The following is a 20211-nucleotide window of genomic DNA, read 5'->3' as shown; positions in this document are numbered from 1 at the left end:
TGCAGCAAAATCTTTAAGATCCATTTTAAAATGGCGCACACTATATGCTAATTACTCATTAAAGAGTCATGGGGCGGTGCCGCTATTCTGAAGAGTCACATAGTCCTGCCTCCAAACCCAACTTTCCATGTTTGATTGACATCCCCTGGCTGATACAACTTTCTCGGATGCGCCATTGCCTTGTGCCACTATACACAAGGGGGAGCTGTGTGGTGCTATACACAAGGGGGAGCTGTGTGGTGCTATACACAAGGGGGAGCTGTGTGGTGCTATACACAAGGGGGAGCTGTGTGGTGCTATACACAAGGGGGAGCTGTGTGGTGCTATACACAAGGGGGAGCTGTGTGGTACTATACACAAGGGGGAGCTGTGTGGTACTATACACAAGGGGGAGCTGTGTGGTACTATACACAAGGGGGAGCTGTGTGGTACTATACACAAGGGGGAGCTGTGTGGTACTATACACAAGGGGGGGCTGTGTGGTGCTATACACAAGGGGGGGCTGTGTGGTGCTATACACAAGGGGGAGCTGTGTGGTACTATACACAAGGGGGGGCTGTGTGGTGCTATACACAAGGGGGGGCTGTGTGGTGCTATACACAAGGGGGAGCTGTGTGGTACTATACACAAGGGGGAGCTGTGTGGTACTATACACAAGGGGGAGCTGTGTGGTACTATACACAAGGGGGAGCTGTGTGGCACTATACACAAGGGGGAGCTGTGTGGTACTATACACAAGGGGGGGCTGTGTGGTGCTATACACAAGGGGGAGCTGTGTGGTGCTATACACAAGGGGGAGCTGTGTGGTACTATACACAAGGGGGAGCTGTGTGGTACTATACACAAGGGGGAGCTGTGTGGTGCTATACACAAGGGGGAGCTGTGTGGTACTATACACAAGGGGGAGCTGTGTGGCGCTATACACAAGGGGGAGCTGTGTGGTACTATACACAAGGGGGAGCTGTGTGGTACTATACACAAGGGGGAGCTGTGTGGTACTATACACAAGGGGGGGCTGTTTGGCACTATACACAAGGGGGAGCTGTGTGGCGCTATACACAAGGGGGAGCTGTGTGGCACTATACACAAGGGGGAGCTGTGTGGCGCTATACACAAGGGGGAGCTGTGTGGCACTATACACAAGGGGGGGGCTGTTTGGCACTATACACAAGGGGGAGCTGTGTGGCACTATACACAAGGGGGGGCTGTGTGGCATTATACACAAGGGCGGGCTGTTTGGCACTATACACAAGGGGGAGCTGTGTGGCACTCTATTGAGGGGCTGTATGTCACTATTTACAAGGGGGAGGGCTTTGGCTCTATCTACAGTGGCTGTGTGTGGCGCAATCTACAGGAGTGTGTGGCACTACTAAGGGGGGGGCTGTGCGGCACGATCTAAGGAGGGGGCTGTGTGGCACTATATACAAGGGAGGGGATGTGTGACACTATACAGTGGGAGCTGTATAGTGCTATATTCAGGGTGGCTTTATGGCGATATATAGAGGGGGGCTGTATGGCACTATCTACAAGGGGGAGGTGGGGTGCGCTATCTACAAGTGGGGGATGACACTGTCTATAGGCGGGGCTGTATAGCACTGTCTACAGGGGTGCTGTATGGCACATTCTACAGGGGGCACTATCTATAAAGAGGACTGCTTGTGGCACCTGGGTGGGGCAGTCAAGAGTTTGCTATGTTGCCCAGTCTTTCCTAGTTACGCCCCTGCTGGGCAGAGTACATCAGGGCATAATTAGGTGGTATAATAATGCGGTAAATAAATAATAATTCATAGAAACGTGGCCAGTGTCGCACTGACAAATGGTGTCCATTCTTATCCCCCTTTTGGAACACTCTGCACCTTTTGTGTCGTCATATTCTGAGAGACAGAACTTTTTGAAAAAAAAATTAGGGCTGTTTGAGTGCGTATATTTTGCAATACAATATATGCAGCACCATTTATAGTACCAAATAATGTACTGGGAAACTGGAAAAAAAATGATTTTTTTGGGTGGAATGGGAAAAAAATGAATCATTCGGAAATTGTTTTTTGGGGTTTTGTTTTTACGGAGTTCACCCTGCGGTAAAAACGACATGTTAACTTCATTGTGTGGGTCAATACGACTATGGTGATACCAAATTTCTATCGTTTTTTTATATTTTACTACGTTTACAAAGAAAAAAACTTCTTTGTTTTGTCGCTATATTCCGAGAGCCATTATTTTATTTTATTTTTCTATCATTTGAGCAGTGTGAGGGCCTATTTTTTTTGCGGGGCGAGCTGTAGTTTCTATTCGTACTATTTTGGGGTACATGAGTCTTTTTTATCCCTTTTTATTATATTTTTTTGTGATGAGGTGACGTTTTTACAGCATCCACTGTGCTAGTTAAATAATGTATATTTGAATAGTGTGGACATTTACGGACACGGCGATACCAGCTATGTTAATTTTTTTTTACATTGCTTTAGGGGGAAAATGTTTTAGTTTTTTTTTACTTTTCATACTTTCTTTTATATATTAAAAAAAATTAATTTAACTGTATCTATCTATTTTTATTAGTCCACCTAGGGGTCTGGAACCAGCGATGGTTGGATCGCTTGCTCGATATGCTGCAACATTATTGTATTGCAGTATATCGCAATTTTGATAGGCTCCTATTAAAGCCCTGCCTCAGGCAGGGCTTAATAGGTGTACGTAGATGGTAGACCTCCCATGCTGCCATGACAACCATCGGCACCCCGTGATCGCGTCACGAGGGGGCAATGTAACAACAGAGGGAGCCGCCCGCCTGTTTGTAACGGCTTAGATGCTGCTGTCTCTTTTGACCGCTACATCTAAGGGTATGTTCACACGGCCATAAACGCCCCGAAAAATGGCTGAAAATATGGAAGCTGATCGCCTCCAAACATCTGCCCTTTGATTTCAACGGGAAAAACGGTATTTCGTTCCGACAGGGTGTTTTTTGACGTGGCCATTTGAAAAACAGCCGTTGTTGGAGCCGTTTTTCATTGGATCAATACAAAAACAGCTCCAAAAACTGCCATAAAAAAAGCATCAAAAAACGCTTGATGCATAAAAAAATGGCTGAAAATCAGAGGCTGTTTTCCCTTGAAAACAGCTCCATATTTTACGGCTGTTTTTCGTTTGCCATGTGAACATACCCTAAGGGGTCAATTGAGCAGGATCCCGCTCGTTACACTGAAGTGTCGGCTGTATCATACAGCCAAAATGCTTGTCTTATGGAGCGGCTCAGCCTGTGAGCCCGCTCCATAGTCCTGACCTCCACCGTATATATACAACGGAAGTCGGAAAGGGGTGAAAGAGGTTGATTACTCAAAACATTTGTAATTTTGTAAACTTCTCTTCTATTACCCAGAGCGGAGATCTGCTGCAAAGATATGCTGCCCAGTTCTTAAAAGGGGTTGTCCGGTTTTAGCAAAATAATGTTATTTTTTTGTCTAATGTAAAGTTCTACAATTTTCCAATATACTTTCTGTATTAAAGGGGGGTTCCAGCTTCTGACAAGTGATGACCTATCCACCAGTTAAGTCATCAGTACATCATATGTGGGGGTCCGACACCCGGGCCCCGCACAGATCAGCTGGTCCGATGCTTCCGTGCACCAGATGTACAAGCCGGAAGCGGTTCGCTCCGGCCACGGAATATCGGCCGAGCTGCAGTACTGCAGCTCTGCTCCTATTTAAGAGAATAGGAGCAGACCTGCAGTTCTGTAGCACGGCCGCTATGCTATGTACGGAGCCAACTGCTTCGTACATCGCATGATGTGCCACAATATCCAGTGCCCGCAGTCCACCGGAACGGCTTATCGGTGCGGGGTCCAGGTGTCGGACCCGCACCGATGACATATTGATGACCTATCCTGTGAACAATGGTGGACAACCCCTTTAATTCCTCTCAGTTTTCAAGATCTCTGCTTGTAATCAGTAGGATTATTGTTTGCTTCCAGTGAATAAAATTCTGTTCATGGTCATGTAATGGCCACACAGGTGCTGGGCTCGTTACAAGATACATCTCTGATACACATACTGTAACTGTAACGAGCCTTTCACCTGTGTGTCCATGACATGACCATAGACAGAATTTATACAATTTCAAGTATGTGTTATACCATTATTACCTGGATGTTTATAGAAATATATCTTCTGCACGGCTTTTCTTATAGTGACCCCTTTTACACAGCTTAGAACTTGTACAAATTCAATCAACTTCCTATTGTTGTGTTACAGATATCCCAGTGTCATCAGAAAAATGGATTTTGGTTTCCTAGAAACAGAAGTCTCTAGCATTGTGTGAAGAATAAATTAGAAATAATCATTGGAAGCTCTCATTTAAAGGGATACTGCTTCCCCTCAAGATATGTTGATCACACAGGATCCCAGATCATCTTCAGGGCAGGGATGTAGCTATAGGGGAGCAGAGGTAGCTATCAAACACAGGTCCTGGTGCCCAAAGGAATCCAAAGGCCCCTCCTCCACATAAGAAGATACCAATATATAAATGGCACATGGCAGGTAGGGGCCCTGCTACTGATTTTGTATTGTGGCCCATGAGCTTCACCCCTTTTAACTTGGGTAATTTATTAGATCATACAGACAATAAAAGGTTAGTCTGAGACAAATCTCCACACGAAGGTTGGTGTGGAGAAAAGAAAATAAGAAAATCAAAATCGTACAATTTTCAGCTTTTATTGCGTTAGAATCCGTTTTGAAAATGACGTGAAGATGTCACATCAGAAAGACCGCTGTGGCTAATTTCAGCTTGCAGTACTGAAGTTCTGTCCTTAGTGACGTCAGCAACTTCTGGCTGTGATTGGCTATAGCTGTCACATGACTTGAGGTTACATCATCACTTCAACACAGAGACTGGCGTTAAAGGGTTGTGACCCATGATGGGGAAACGGCTGCTGAAAATGTTACGTTTATTGTATTTCTTCTCTAGGGGTTTATAAAAAGGGCGTGTCTGTGCAGTAGCTCCGCCTTTGATTTAGGTTCACAAACTGGAAAGCTGATGACTGAAAATCTAATTAAAACCACCATAAAATGTAATGAAGACATTATACAAAGATACTTGATTTGATGACTGTATAGACAATGTTAATCAAAGGGGGATTTTCTATTTAAGGAGGTTCTGTCAAAACAGGGTCTGTGCTTAGTGTTATCACTATGTGTAATATGTTGTGTTTCATAGGGCTGCAGCTAAACCTATCACATTATCTGTACAGAGGTGGATATCACAGTATTTGTGGCGTTACATAGGACTGCAGGTAATTATTACGGCATTATTTGTATTTGGTAAGCTATCACAATGCACTAACTGGGGTCATTCGTGTGCCAGGGCTTCTCTAGTCCCAGTCATGGCTGACACCATTTTTTTATGCACTACGGCTTGTATTGCTATATATGATACTATTTGTTTGCAGGGCCAAATTAAGGTGGGTGGAAGTACTTAGGGAAAAAATTTGTCGTGTGCCCCATCTCACCTCTGAATCCAACACCTGTCCTCCTATCTTGGCCACATATAGAAGGGGTGACCACGCATGCACGTGGCCCTCTCTACTGAAGTCTACAGAAGCTATGGCGACAGCCAACATCCAGTTACTAGCTAGAGAGAGTTACGCGCATGCGTCTCTACCTCTTCACGGATGGATAGGATTGCCAAACGGCCGTCAGGGGATCCCCATTTTTCCCAGAGGTGGAGGTCCCTGAGGTGAGCAGTATATACACTACCTATATAAATAGCGACTGCCAAGAGCGTAACCAGAAAATATTGGGCCCCGATAGCAAACTTTTGAAAGCTCCCATCTTTTACATTTTAGGGCAGTTTTTATTGGAGATCTTTTTGTTCAAAAATCTAAATGCTAGTGTAAATTTCCCTGATCCTCCAGTTCTTACACTCCCTGCGTTTCCTGTCGTTACATTGAGCATTGCTCTGCTGCTTCTTTGCACCTTTGATGCTGCTGTCAAGAATATTGACATTTACTTTGTCGCATTTGCTGATCACACGTGTCTTTTGCTGATGAGGGAACACAAAAAAAAAATCAATGTCACATTGGGCAGATCCAGTATTAACCCTTCAGTTCTCCTCCAACTAGTGCTGCAGCCTCTTCATTCTAAGGATTGCTTGGGGGTACAAGCAGGCTGACCCCCACAATCAGTAAGTGAGGGCATTTCCTAGCAACATGCCATCACTTACTACGATGGGTAAACCCCTTTTAGGGAAACTGCACCTGAATTATTATTTTTAGATTTTCTTGGATTGGATGAATTTTACAAGCTGCTCTTGATTATAAAAAAAAAAATGATTTACCAAATTACTTGCACCATTGTCCCTTCAATGGTGACATCACATACAGAGCGAGAGACATTCGATTCTGCAGTAATTTTTTTGTAAGTCACTTTTTATATATTTAGGGGCAACTTTATGTGATGAAATCCAGGAAAACCCTTTTCATTCCATTGGGACAACCCTTGACTCAGGACCCTATTCTATTAGATAGAGCAGCTCCCTCTCTGGAGGACTCATCCCAACTATGGATCACATGGTTACCCATTCAGTTGAAGGGGTCTTATGTAATACCACATTTTCCCAGCAGTGGTCACTGCAGGAGCAATGTGCAACCGTCTGAAGCTTCCCCTGGCAATAACATCTGATCGCCAGCATGTCCTGATTTAGAAAACAGGTTGTCAAGGCTGAACTACCCCTTTAATTTTTAAATCACCTTTAATCTAGACGGTCACCTTCGCATTTTACACATGCCCTCCTGAAAACACTGTCGTAATGTGTCGTCCATATTTCAGGGGTTATTCCCAACTCGAGTTTTTTTTTTATTTAGTTTTTTTTGGCCACATGAAATCCATAACAAAAACAGAAATTGTGGTCAATTCAATTTTCTTACTCCTTTCTTTTCTACTCCTGACAAGCAGCATGGTAAGCGTGGAAATCATTTGTTCACATGGTTATCAAAATACGGCTGAAAATATGGAGCTGTTTTCAAGGGAAAACAGCTCCTGATTTTCAGCCGTTTATTAATCAAACAAGCTTTTTTCCCAGCTTTTTTTACGGACGTTTGTGGAGCTGTTTTTCTATTGAGTCAATGAAAAACGGCTCCAAAAAACGGCTCAAGAAGTGACATGCACTTCTTTTTACCAGGCGGTTTTTTACACGCCGTTATTTGAAAATGAGTCATAAAAAAAACACCATGTCGGAACAGAGCGCCGTATTTCCCATTGAAATCAATGGGCAGATGTTTGTAGGCGTTCCACCTTTTCAGCCGTTTTTCGGGACGATTACGGCCTGAAAAATGCTGAAAATAGCCCGTATGAACATACCTTAACACAGTGCAAGCCTTAATCAGCAGATACGTCCCATGTGCAGCACTATAGAACTACTCCTGTGCTACTACGCATGCTCAGGAGCCATCCTATAGAATGGAATAGAGCTGCAGTGAGGTGGCCGGGCAGGGAGCTGCTGTGTATGCGCACACCCGAGTTCCCGGCCATCCTCAATGTAAAAAGATGTAAGAACAGCGCAAGTGGGGGCACCGCTGCTGGGCTATGGTTGTAATCATAGACAGCGGCTGCGAAACAATAAAGAGCAGCCTGGGTGGAGGGGAATCTACATCTGGATAACAGTACATTTATGAAAAATAAATGTATTTGTTAAAGTAAGTATATTTACATTATCATATTAAATAGGATTGCCGAGATGGGAATTAACCTTTTAAGAGACGTCACCTGACCATGGTAGCCAATCGCATCTCACCTAGATGATTTGTCATCCATACGTTTTTTAATTAGCGCAGAATAAAGCTGGTTCCTATCAATATTTAGTAGGCGTTACTAAGAGAGAGAAGTCAGTCTCCTTTTGTACAGTATAATCTTAGTACAGGGACTCATCTGCAAGCGGTCGTCTTGTTGTGGCAGATGAGCTTGCACAATTGTATCAAAATGTTCACTAAGAACCTCAAATTTAAAGTATAGTAAATAAAGCAGTAATACAATTTAAAATAATTATATAGATATTTAATGGTTGCATATACAGTGAATATAAAAAGTCTACAAACCCCTGTTAAAATGCCAGTTTTTGTCATGTTACAAAATCAGTCAAAGATGAATCGTTTCAGAACTTTTTCCACGTTTAATGTGACCCATAATCTGTAAAATTTCATTGAAAAACAAATCTTTAAGGGTGGAAAAAAAAAAACAAAAATAATGTGGTTTCATAAATCTGCACACCCTCAAACTAATACTTTGTTGAATTACCCTTTGACTTTATGACAGCATTCAGTCTTTTTGGGTAGAAGTCTATCAGCATGGCACATGTGGACTTGGCAATTGTTGCCCACTCTTCCTTGCAAAAGCGCTCCAAATCTGTCAGGTTGCGAGGGCATCTCCTGTGTACAGCCCTCTTCAGGTCACCCCACAGATTTTCAATGGGATTCAGGTCTGGGCTCTGGCTGGGCCATTCCAAAACTTTGATGTTCTTCTGGTGAAGCCATTCTTTTGTTAATTTGGAGGTATGCTTGGGGTCGTTGTCGTGCTGAAAGGTGAAATTCCTCTTCATCTTCAGTTTTTAAGCAGAGGCCTGCAGGTTTTGGGCCAATATTGACTGGTATTTGGAACTGTTCATAATTCCCTCCACCTTGACTAAAGCCCCAGTTCCAACTGCAGAAAAACAGCCCCAAAGCATAATGCTGCCTCCACCGTGCTCCATAATGCTGCCTCCACCATGCTTCACTGTTGGTGATGTGCAGTGTTGGCTTTGTGACAAACATACCTTTTGGAATTATGGCCAAAAAGTTCAACCTTGGTCTCATCAGACCATAACACGTTTTCCCACATAATCTTGGCAAACTTGATTTAGATCTTTGCAAAACATAGCTGGGCTTGGATGCTTTTCTTTGTTAAAATAAGCTTCCGTCTTGCCACCCTACCTCACAGCCCAGACATACAGTTAGGTCCAGAATTATTTGGACAGTGACACAAGTTTGGGCATTTTAGCTGTTCACCAAAACATATTGAATATACAGTTATATAATCAATATGGGCTTAAAGTGCAGACTCAGCTTTAATTTGAGGGTATACACATCTTAATTTGAGGAAGGGTTTAGGAATTACAGCTCTTTAATATGTAGCGGCCTCTTTTTCAAAGGACCAAAAGTTATTGGACAATTATCTCAGAAGCTATTTAATGGACTGCATGGGCTATTCCCTCGTTAATCCATCATCAATTAAGCAGGTAAAAGGTCTGGAGTTGATTCCAGGTGTGGCACCTGCATTTTGAAGCTGTTGCTGTGAACCCACAACTTGAGGTCAAGGGAGCTCTCAATGCAAGTGAAACAGACCATCGTTAGGGTATGTTCACACGGTTTATTTTCGTCCGTTTTTTGGGCCATAAACAGCCGAAAAATCGGAAGCAGAATGCCTCCAAACATCTGCCTATTGATTTCAATAAGAAAACGGTGTTCTGCTCCGACGGGCAGTTTTTTTACGCGGCTGTTTTGCAAAACGGCCACGAAAAAGAAGTGCATGTCACTTCTTCAGCCGTTTCTGGAGCCGTTTTTCATAGACTCTATAGAAAAACAGCTCCAAAAACGCCACAATAAAGCGCGAATTGCTAAAAAAAAAGTCTGAAAATCAGGAGCTGTTTTCCCTTGAAAACATCTTCGTATTTTCAGATGTTTTTGGTTAAGCATGTGAACATACCCTCAGACTGATATATATGAAGAAATCCATCAGATAGAGAGCACACATTTTAGGAGTAGCCATATCAACAGTTTGGGACATTCTTGAAAAATAAAGAGCGCACTAATGATCTCGTAAACTCCAAAAGGCCTGGACATCCACGGAAGACAACAGTAGTGGCTGATCGGAGATTCCTTTCCATAGTGAATCTCCTACACAAGACCTATCCAAGTGAAGAACACTCTCCTGGAAGTAGGTGTATCATTATCTAAGTCTACCATAAAGAGAAGACTTCATGAGAGCAAATACAGAGGGTTCACCACAAGGTGCAAACCATTAATCAGCCTCAAAAATAGAAAGGTTAGATTAGACTTTGCGAAACATCTAAAGAAGCCATTCCAGTTATGGAACAGCATGAAACTAAGATCAACCTGTACCAGAATGATGGGAGGAAGAAAGTATGGAGAAGGCTTTATACGCTTCATGATCCAAAGCACACCACGTTCTATGTAAACATGGTGGAGGCAGTGTGATGGCATGGGCATGCATGGCTGCCAAAGGCACTGGGTCACTTGTGTTTATTGATGATATGACTGAAGGCAGAAGCAGCCAGATGAATTCTGAAATGTTCAAGGATTTACTTTCTGCTCAGATTCAACCAAATGCAGCAAGGCTGATTGGACGTCGCTTCACAGTACAGATGGACAATGACCGAAAACATACTGCGAAGCTACCCAGGAGTTTGTTTAAAGGGAAGGTGTCACGAATTATTTTTTTTTCATATGTTATTTCTTTTAGTATGTCATTAAAATAAATTTTATTTATTTGTGTTTTTGTGTAGTAATTTTTTCTTTTTTTTTTTCTTTTACTTCTCTATGGCGGCTGCCATTTTTTTTTTCATCTCTGTATGTGTCGATTAAAGACACATACAGAGATGGAATACGGCACATACATCCCCATAGAGAATGCGAACGGGAGCTGTTCCATTCACTATAGCGTACGCCGTCTGTGTGGGAACGGCGCATGCGCCGCTCCCACACAGACCAAAAGGAATGTCTTCGGCAGAGCGACATCCGGCGCCATTTTCATGTGGACTGGAAGCCGCGGCCTGACAGTAAGACGACTACTTCCGGTCGCGGCTTCCGGCCATTTGTTCAGACGCAAGGACTAGGAGCAGAGGCAGCAGCGACAGCGGCGGCAGGAGCAGGTAAGTTATGTTTGTGTATGTGATGTGTGTGTATGTTCGTGTTATACTGTGTGATTACCACTGTATCTAATCCTCCTACACTGTGCATTAGTTCAAAAAATGGCGGCATACAGTGTAGGAGGTTTGAACATTCAACCCCTCCTTTCTCCTGGCACTAGCCAGGATAAAGGAGGGGGGATTGTTTGAGGACACAAGAGCGAGTGTGTCTTCTCCAATTTTGCAGCATAAAGCAATGAGGTTGCTTTACCACATGCCAATGCAGCAATTTTGGGAATTGCTCCCTCTAGTGACCAGCATATGGAAATGTTATAAATTAGAATCTAATTTATAATATTTCCTGACTTGTGAAAAAATTAAAAAAATTAGAACAATGTGTAATCATTTATATAACTGTTTAAGTAAAAAAAAAAAATTCTAGCGACACATTCCCTTTAAGGCACAGAAGTGGAATATTCTGCAATGGCCAAGTCAATCACCAGATCTCAACCCGATAGAGCTGCATTTCATTTGCTTAAGACAAATCTTAAGGCAGAAGACTCACAAACAAGCAACAACTGAAGATCACTGCAGTAAAGGCCGGGCAAAGCATAACAAGGGAGGAAACCCAGTGTCTGGTGATGTCCATGGGTTCCAGACTTCAGGCAGTCATTGCCTGCAAAAGATTCTCTACAAAGTATTAAAAAAAACCATTTTATTTATGGTATTGTTAATTTGTTCAATTACTTTTGAGCCCCTGAAATGAGGAGATAGTGTAGAAAAATGGTTGCAATTCCTAAACGTTTCACTGGATATTAAACCTGAAAGTCTCCACTTCAATTGCATCTCAGTTGTTTCATTTCAAATCTAATGTAGTGGCATGCAGAGCCCAAATCATGAAGATTGTGTCACTGTCCAAATAATTCTGGACCTAACTGTATATGAACTGTATATGGGGGATTGTTGTCACATGCACTACACAATCAGTACCTGCCAGAAAGTACTGCAGCTCTTTAATGTTGCTGTACGCCTCTTGGTAGCCTCCCGGACCAATTTCCGTCTTATATTTTCGTCAAGTTTTGAGGGACGTCCAGTTCTTGGTAAAGTCACTGTTGTGCAAAATGTAATCCACTTCTTGATGAATTGGATTACACGTGTTCACTGTGTTCCATGGCATATCTAATGTCTTGGAAATTCTTTGGTACCCTTCACCTGACTGATGTCTTTCAACAATCAGATCCATTTGATGTGTTGTAAGTGCTGTACGGACCATGGCTTTTGCTGTCACATGCAACAATGAAAATGTCAGGAAAATCCCAATAGAACAGCTGAACTGTATATGTGGTTACTCAGAATCACTTTAAATAATGGCAGCTGTGTACTGACTACTATTTAACATGAGTTTAAGGCCTGATTTACACAAGCGTGTGCGTTTTGCGCACGAAAAAAACGCGGCGTTTTGCATTTGCAAAAGGCACTTAACAGCTGCGTGTGTCATCAGTGTATGATGCGCGGCTGCGAGATTTTCTCGCAGCCGCCATCATTTTGAATGGATGTTTGTAAACAGAAAAGCACGTGGTGCTTTCCTGTTTACATTCAGAGTTTGACAGCTGTTGCGCGAACCACGCAGTTCGCACGGAAGTGCTTCCGTGCGACCTGCATGGTTTTTACGCACCCATTGACTTCAATGGGTGCGTGATGCGCGAAAAACGCTGAAATATAAAACATGTCATGAGTTTTACGCAGCGCACTCACGCTGCGCAAAACTCACGGACTGTCTGCACTGCCCCATAGCCTAATATAGGTGCGTACGACACACGTGAAAAGCACGCGCGTCGCACGCGCGTATATTACGCTCGTGTAAATGATGCCTAAATGTGATTCTGAACACAACCACATCCCCAATTATAAGAGGGTGTTCACACTTTTGCAACCACATTATTGTAGTTTTGTTATATTTATTTTTCCCCTCTAAATGATTTCAGTTTGTTTTTCAATGGAATTGTACAGATTATGGGTCACATTAAAAGTGGAAAAAGTTCTAAAATTATTCATCTTGTACTGATTTTGTAACATGACAAAAACTGGCATTTTAGGGGCGTGTAGACTTTTTATAACCACTGTATCTCGGCGCCTGTAGTGTTAGGCTATTTTTAGACGTTGCAAATTCTACACCTAATGCATGTGAATGGGGTATTTCATTCTGCGGAAAAAATCCTTGCGGAATCATGACCACTCCGTAATTTTTTTATAACCCACAACATTAATAGTAAACTGCTGCAGATGATAAAATATGTGGCACAGTCATTACTCTGTGCCCCATTCACATGCATTGTTGGTGGAAAGCTCACAGATTCTGTATGGATTTTGTCTTGGACTCCTCAACATGTGAACATGGTCAAGGAGCCGCTGACTAGCGTTGTATTTTTTATTGGTGTCCACAGTGTTCATCACTATAGTGGTTAATGAACGCAGTCACTTGACGGGTCATCCGCATGAACGATATGTCGTCATCCTTGGGCACAAACACACGACCAGTAGTGGGCCCTAAGAGCCGGGTGCCAGAACTGGAGGGCATCGCAACAGTAACGGGTAAGCATGTACTCATTTTATAACCAGAATATTCATTTGAGGAGCAATGTTTGACCTGAAACATGAGGGATAGGCTACAGAATATGAATAAATGGTGGGAAATATTAGAAAACAATAAGTGAATCCGAATAAATATATATATATATATATATATATATATATATATATAAAATCTACAAATTTAATTTAATTTTTAACCACCTCTATGCATTTCTTTCTCGATTACAGTTTGGTTCACTGGAGAAGTAGAGGGTCTGCAGGTTAATATAGTGCTAGGTGGATGCATTCGCAATATACCTGCAATTCTATACATTATTGTTCATAGTGTCGGAGTTGGCATCATTTGCCTATAGGTGGCAGTGACTGAGTTGTAGCGCGTTCCCTGAACAGCATGAATGCCTATATTTGTTTCTTTCCATTAGATAGAATAAATTAATGGAAGAACTAAGGAAAACTTAGCTGATATTAGTTATGGTGAGGGGGTGTCAGTAATTAAAATGTTAATGAAACTAGAATTGTGGAAATTTTCCAGCGATTATAATTAGTTTTACATTTTTTATTAATTATACGTGTTTCAGAAAAGTTGGGTAAAAGCCAATAGAGACACCACTGAAGCTCCCCGAGGAGTTGTAACCCAACTTTCCTATAGTCCTGAGTGGTTCATCTGCTTAGTTATGCAGCAATTGGTCAATGGGGGAATATGAGTGAAACACTAGGCTGATTTACCATTCAGGATTCTAGAAAAGTTGGGTGACAAGCCTTGTGTGAGCTTTAATGACGGACATTTTGGTCGTCACTCTGCTTTCCCAGATACAAATAAGAAGAAGGCAACTTATGCACATATACTGTTATTGGTCTTTAAATGAACAAGGCTCCAGTTTCCACAGGATTGTAAATGCAAGGATCTTTAATTGTCCGGTTTCAGCAAATTAATGTTATTTTTTTGTATAATTAAAAGTTCTACAATTTTCCAATATACTTTCTTTATATATTCCTATGGTTTTCGAGATCTCTGCTTGTTGTTATTCAGTAGGAACATTCATTGTTTACTTCCAGCGAATAAAATTCTGTCCTCGTCATGTGATGGACACACAGGTGCACGGCTCGTTACAGTTACAGTATGTGTATCAGAGCTGTGTCTTCTAAGGATCCCAGCACCTGTGTGTCCTTCACGACCATGTAACGAGCCGTGCACCTGTGTGTCCATCACATGACCATGGGGAGAATTGTATCCACTTGAAGTGAACAATGAATGTTCCTATGGAATAACAACAAGCAGAGATCTTGAAAACCATGAGGATTTAAATGGCTTTTCCCATAATCATTATTTATCACCTATGCACAGGATAAGTGATAAATATCTGATCAGTGGGGTCTGACCGTGGGGACCCCCACTAATCACGAGAATGGTTTTACCTTGCCTTTCATGAGAATTCCATAGGAATGGAGCGGTAGTGCGCATGTTCAGTCCCCGCTCCATTCAGTTCTATGGTGCTGCTGAAGATAGCGCTCGGCAGCACCATAGAAATGAATGGAGCTGTGGCCGAGCATGCGCACTACCACTCCATTCCTGTGGGGCTCCTAGGAACGGCAAGGTAAGACCATGTAATCGGTTGGGGTCCCAGTGGTCAGAAATCCACCGATCAGATATTTATCACCTATCCTGGGGATGATCCTGGATGATTATGGGAAAACCCCCATAGTATAGAAAGTAAATTGGAAAATTGTATAACTTTTAATTATACAGAAAATAACATTTATTTGCTGGAACCGGACAACCACTTTAAGGCTCTCCTTCCTTGCTTCTCGGATTTCTTCTTATCAAACATGTAGCAAGGTTCGGATAGCACTAGGTTTAGGCGTGGGTGCATACGTAGGGGCCCAACCGGATCCAATAGAGAGAAAGTACTATGCACACCAAAAGGGAAGCGCTTCACTCTAGCGGTCAGCCGCCATACAAATGCGCCAGCAAACACGATAAAGCATTAACAAAGTGCCTGAGGAAGGTCACGGTATTGACCGAAACGTCGCACTGTCACTGGCTATAAATAAATCAATTATTTGGAAAATAATTTCCCTTTTGGTGTGCATAGTACAGATCTCTTCTTATCAAACATGTAACTTTAAGTTCCTGGGCCGGGAAGCAAAATCTACAACAGCCCTCCCAGCAGAGGCATAGCTATACGGGGTACCAAGGTAACATTCACACCCGGTTCAGGTGCCATCTAAGAAGACACTGGTTTAATAAATGGTGCATGGTAGTGGTGGCGTACCCTATTACAAATTTTACATCGGGGTCCAGGGTCTTCAAGTTACACCTCCAGCTAATACATGTAATTGTTCTATTATGTGGCAGAGGGGCCATTGGACCTCTTCGGAATAGGACATCAGCCTTTCCAACCCTTATAGTACTCCCACGCTCCATATCAGAGTACCCCAAGATAAAGTACATTTTTAGTTTATACGGGTTCTCCTTTAAATTAATAATGATAATAATTTGAGTATTTTTCGCTTATATGTTCAATTATTTGCCTGTACTCTGGTTGATCTGGGGCGTGTGTATATACATGACAAACAATGCATCATGAGTCCCATGGAATATTTATGCGGGTGATGGATACAAACAAATCTCCGTTTCCATGTGGTACATTGTCTGTTTCTGCTGACGCATTTTGCCGAAGCTGATTTAGATTTTATTTGTTGCTACATGTGCAGTCGTATACTTTCCCAGTGGTCATTTACCAGGATGTCACCATGACAACAATGTTCTGTTCATCCACATTTCTAAACTCTGTTGACATAGTAATCCCAAAACCCATGATGTTTCCTATGCTATCCAGGCTCAGCTCTTTGGTGCCACAGCTTTGGTATTAGGTCTGATGCTACTGTCATTATTTTACAGGATGACATCTAAGGTATAACATATTAATATCTCTTCTCTTGAGAAATTCAGGGGGCAGAATTCTGGTGGCGGTCATCAATATGCACCATCAGCATTTGTGCAGTATAGTTGGTGACTACGCTAGTCCCCACAGAACCAACGGGATCCATCATAGTAACACCCTGGCTTTAGGGACTGTTGCCGGGCAATAGCTCTAGCATACAGAAAAATCAGAGAGATTACGCTGTAAATGACAGGTTACAGCGAGATTACGCTTTGCTCTGTTGTAACTACCACAAAAACAGTAACGAAGTGCAGAGATGGTGAATAGACATCCCGTGGAATGTCTATTCACTGTCTAAACACTTCAGTATTGTTAATGTGTTAGTATAAGACAGCACATAGCAATCTAAAAGGATCCCTATGCGCTGCCTAAATGGAAAGGAGTGCATGACGCTGATTGGTCAGCGTCATACACTCCTCTGTACAACGCCCACTTGGTCTAAAGTAAAAATACGCCCACTTGAGCATTAAGCAACTCATTAGCATAAATCTAAAATCGCTAATAAAGTGGTGAAAACAGATCATTTTATTAAATAAAAAACACTGCTGTCACCTACATTATAGTGCCCATCTCCTTATGTAGGAGATACGACACTTATAATGTGGTGACAGAGCCTCTTTAAGCAGAAGATAATCAAGTGCATACATGAGGAAGCACAAACATCGGCACGCAGGCCAACATAATGCATCAAGGCAAGAAGTAAAAAACAGCATCAAACAACTAAAACAATGGAGCAGACATTTACGGGAACCTAGAAGAAAGACAGGACAAGAAGAAAGTAGAGAGAGGCAGAAAAGAAGATAGGAGGATGAGGAAGGAGAGGAGGGGCAAGAGGCCAACAGAGAACAAGACCAGAGGATTTGGAGTTAGCAAGCAACAATGGACCTAAATTCCGATGAAGACTGAAATCTAATCCAATGGTACCCCGTTTTGATGAATTTAGCATGGGTCCCTCTCATAGATGCAGTAAGATCCTCCATTCTCATGATCTCCTGAATTTTGCCGAACCGCATCGCAATGGACGGTGGATGAGATTGTATCCACGGCGCAGGAATGCACGCTCTAGCAGCATTCACCAGATGGCGAACTACAGAACGCCTGTATGTAAATAATGGAATATTACACAGCTGGAGCAGGAAGAAGGCTGGTGAACATGGAAGGGGGAAGTCCGTAAATTTTGAGGAAATGCGCCACACTTCTGACCAAAAGTCAGTCAACTTCGGGTATTCCCAAAAGGTGTGTAAAATCGTGCCCACATGTTCTCCACATCTACAACACAGCGGGGAGGCCGCAGGTATCAATGTGTGCAATCTGGAAGGTATTCGATACCAGCACGACAAGATCTTAAATCCAGCTTCCTGGAATCTACTAGCCTTGGAAGATTTATGTGTCATCGTGAACAAACGATCCTTATGTTCAGCCGTAAAAGTTAGGTCTAAGTCCCTTTCCCAACTTACCAAATAGGAAGGCGTAGGGAGATTAGATGGAGAAATCAGGAGAGCATAAAGTCGAGATAATGTATGACGTATTGTGCCTGTGCAAAGAAGTTCAAAACGGTTGTTGCCCCGGGAGTATTCCGATGGGTTCAGCAATGACAAGAGGAAATGTCTCAGTTGAGTATCCTGCCAGAAGGTGAAGGAGTTAGTTAGTTAGTTGTTGGCTAGACATCCAATTCCCATTCTGTAGGAAATGAGCTGCTTGACCCTTACCTGCCCGCAACCAGTGCTGGAAGGGACCTCGTTCCAGAATCGGGAGCAATGGGGAGGAGGACGGTGAGATTTCTTTCCGGGGAAAGATCCGCGACGCAACCGCCAAGGTGGGCCCAATAGTCGTGTGTTTCCGTGCCGATAGGGGTATGTGTTTGCCTAACCAGGGAAGTATCTGCAGCGATGAATCAATGAAGGTCTGCTCCATAGATACCCATTGTTTAACCTTATAATATCTACACCAATCCAGGATTCGTGATAAATGTTAGGCCTGATGATATGAGACAAAATCCGGAAGGCCAACACCACCCTCACACTTAGCACGGAAAAGCATAGAACGGGCAATACGAGCTGGTTTCCCCACCCAGATAAATCTGTGTAGTATTGACAACAGTGTTTGGAAGAAGGGACGAGGAATGTGGACAGGCAGGGCTTGGAAGAGGTACAAAATCCTCAGTAGTACGTTAATATTAAAGATTGAGCACCGACCAAACCAGGTAAAGGTACCTGTCGTACAGGATTCCAGATCACTCTTTATGCGTTGAAGAAGTGGGGGGTAGTTCACCGCATAAAGGCTAGACAGATCACTGGTAATAGGATACCCAAATATTTGAAAGAGTTCCTAGCCCATTTAAAGGAAAATGACTCCGTCAAATCCTCCACAAGAGACTGCGACAGAGACATATTGAGAGCCTCCGACTTTTGATAATTAATTTTGAAATTGGACACTATCGAGTATCTATTCAACTCCGCCATCAGATTAGGCAAGGAAATCCTTGGTGAAGTAAGAAAAAAGAGCAAATCATCCGGATATGCTGCGACTTTGTGAAACCTCTCCTTTAGAGGAACGCCCGTTATATCCTGGTTGGAGCGCACATGACATAGGAAGGGCTCCAGGCATAAAATGAATATCAAGGGGGACAAAGGGCATCCCTGCCTTGTACCATTCCAGATTGAGTGACCATTGGCCTTAACCCGGGCCGAGGGGGAGGAATAGAGACTCGATATCCATTGCATCATATGGGTGCCTAATCCGACATACCGTAAGGTTGCTTTCAAGAAGTCCCAGTTAACCCTGTCAAAGGCCTTTTCCACATCCGTGGACAGAAAGAACGTGGGCAGAACCGAGGCAGCAGCTTGATAGATTAAATAATGGCCCTTGTGGTATTATCACGCGCTTCCCTAAGAGGCATAAAACTCACCTGGTCTTTATGGATAACATTTTGTAAAAGTGGAGTCAGCCTATACAGCAACATTTTTGCAAACAACTTTAGGTCGACGTTTAATAAGGATATGGGGCGGTAATTTTGGCAAAGGGAAGGATCCTTCCCCTCCTTAGGTATCACCGTAATGTAAGCCCGAATTGTATCTTGGGGGAGGGAGCTCCCCGCAGTGAGTGAGTTGAAGTCATTTAGGAAGTGAGGAGATATATATTGCAAAGTGAGGCCTTATAATATTGCAAAGTGAGGCCATCAGGGCTCGGCGCCTTCCCCGACGGGGAGTCCTTCAGTGCCCACGACAACTTATCTGGGGAAATAGGAAAATAGGAGCCTCCAGGGTGGCAAGTGCCTCCTGGGGGATATGTTTCATCCCAGAGGACTGGAGGTATGATTCTATCCTCTCCAAATGACTCTTCCCGTCGGAAGATGAAGAGGCCTGGGGGAGATTATATAGAGCGTGATAGTAGGCACGAAAGGCTTCAGTGATGTCATGGGGAAGATGCAGGCGGTGATTATGGGAGGTGTGAATATAAGGTGCATATGTATGAGAGCGGATTTTCTAAGTGCCCGTGTAAGGGTCCTACCCGGTTTATTACTAAATTCATAAAAGCGCCATCTGCATTTAGCTAGTGAAGCCTTAGCCTTAGAAAGGCATAGCGACCGAACCTGTACTCTCAGCTGCCCCAGCTCCGCCCCTACATCCCGCTCCAGGGAGGCCTTGTGGGACAGCTCCAGCATATGTATTCGGGATAAGAGATCGAGCAAGTGTGCCGCTCGTTCCTTTTTTAATTTAGAACTCTAGATTTAGATTCTAATGAAGCAACCGCAAACAACACACTTATGTGCCTCCCAAATGCAAAGTGG

General features: G+C 43.1%; 1 protein-coding gene across 4 annotated transcripts in view; it reads left to right on the top strand.

Annotated features, from left to right (window-relative positions):
- Positions 1 to 20211, top strand: part of IQSEC2 (IQ motif and Sec7 domain ArfGEF 2) — a 216165-nt gene that overhangs the window by 849 nt on the left and 195105 nt on the right. For 3 of the 4 annotated variants that reach the window (XM_075835305.1, XM_075835304.1, XM_075835306.1), the window contains exons 2-3: positions 5206 to 5281; positions 13329 to 13476. The gene's annotated coding sequence lies outside the window, so the exon portion shown is untranslated. Of the gene's footprint in view, positions 1 to 4284; positions 4530 to 5205; positions 5282 to 13328; positions 13477 to 20211 lie in introns of those variants that run through there. The other variant, XM_075835307.1, reaches the window with a different exon arrangement.

The sequence above is a fragment of the Rhinoderma darwinii genome, chromosome 8, assembly GCF_050947455.1.
Source record: "Rhinoderma darwinii isolate aRhiDar2 chromosome 8, aRhiDar2.hap1, whole genome shotgun sequence".
Classification (NCBI taxonomy): Eukaryota; Metazoa; Chordata; class Amphibia; order Anura; family Rhinodermatidae; genus Rhinoderma; species Rhinoderma darwinii.
The sequence above is the reverse complement of the archived record's forward strand: the minus strand, read 5'-3'. Positions and strand labels throughout refer to the sequence as shown.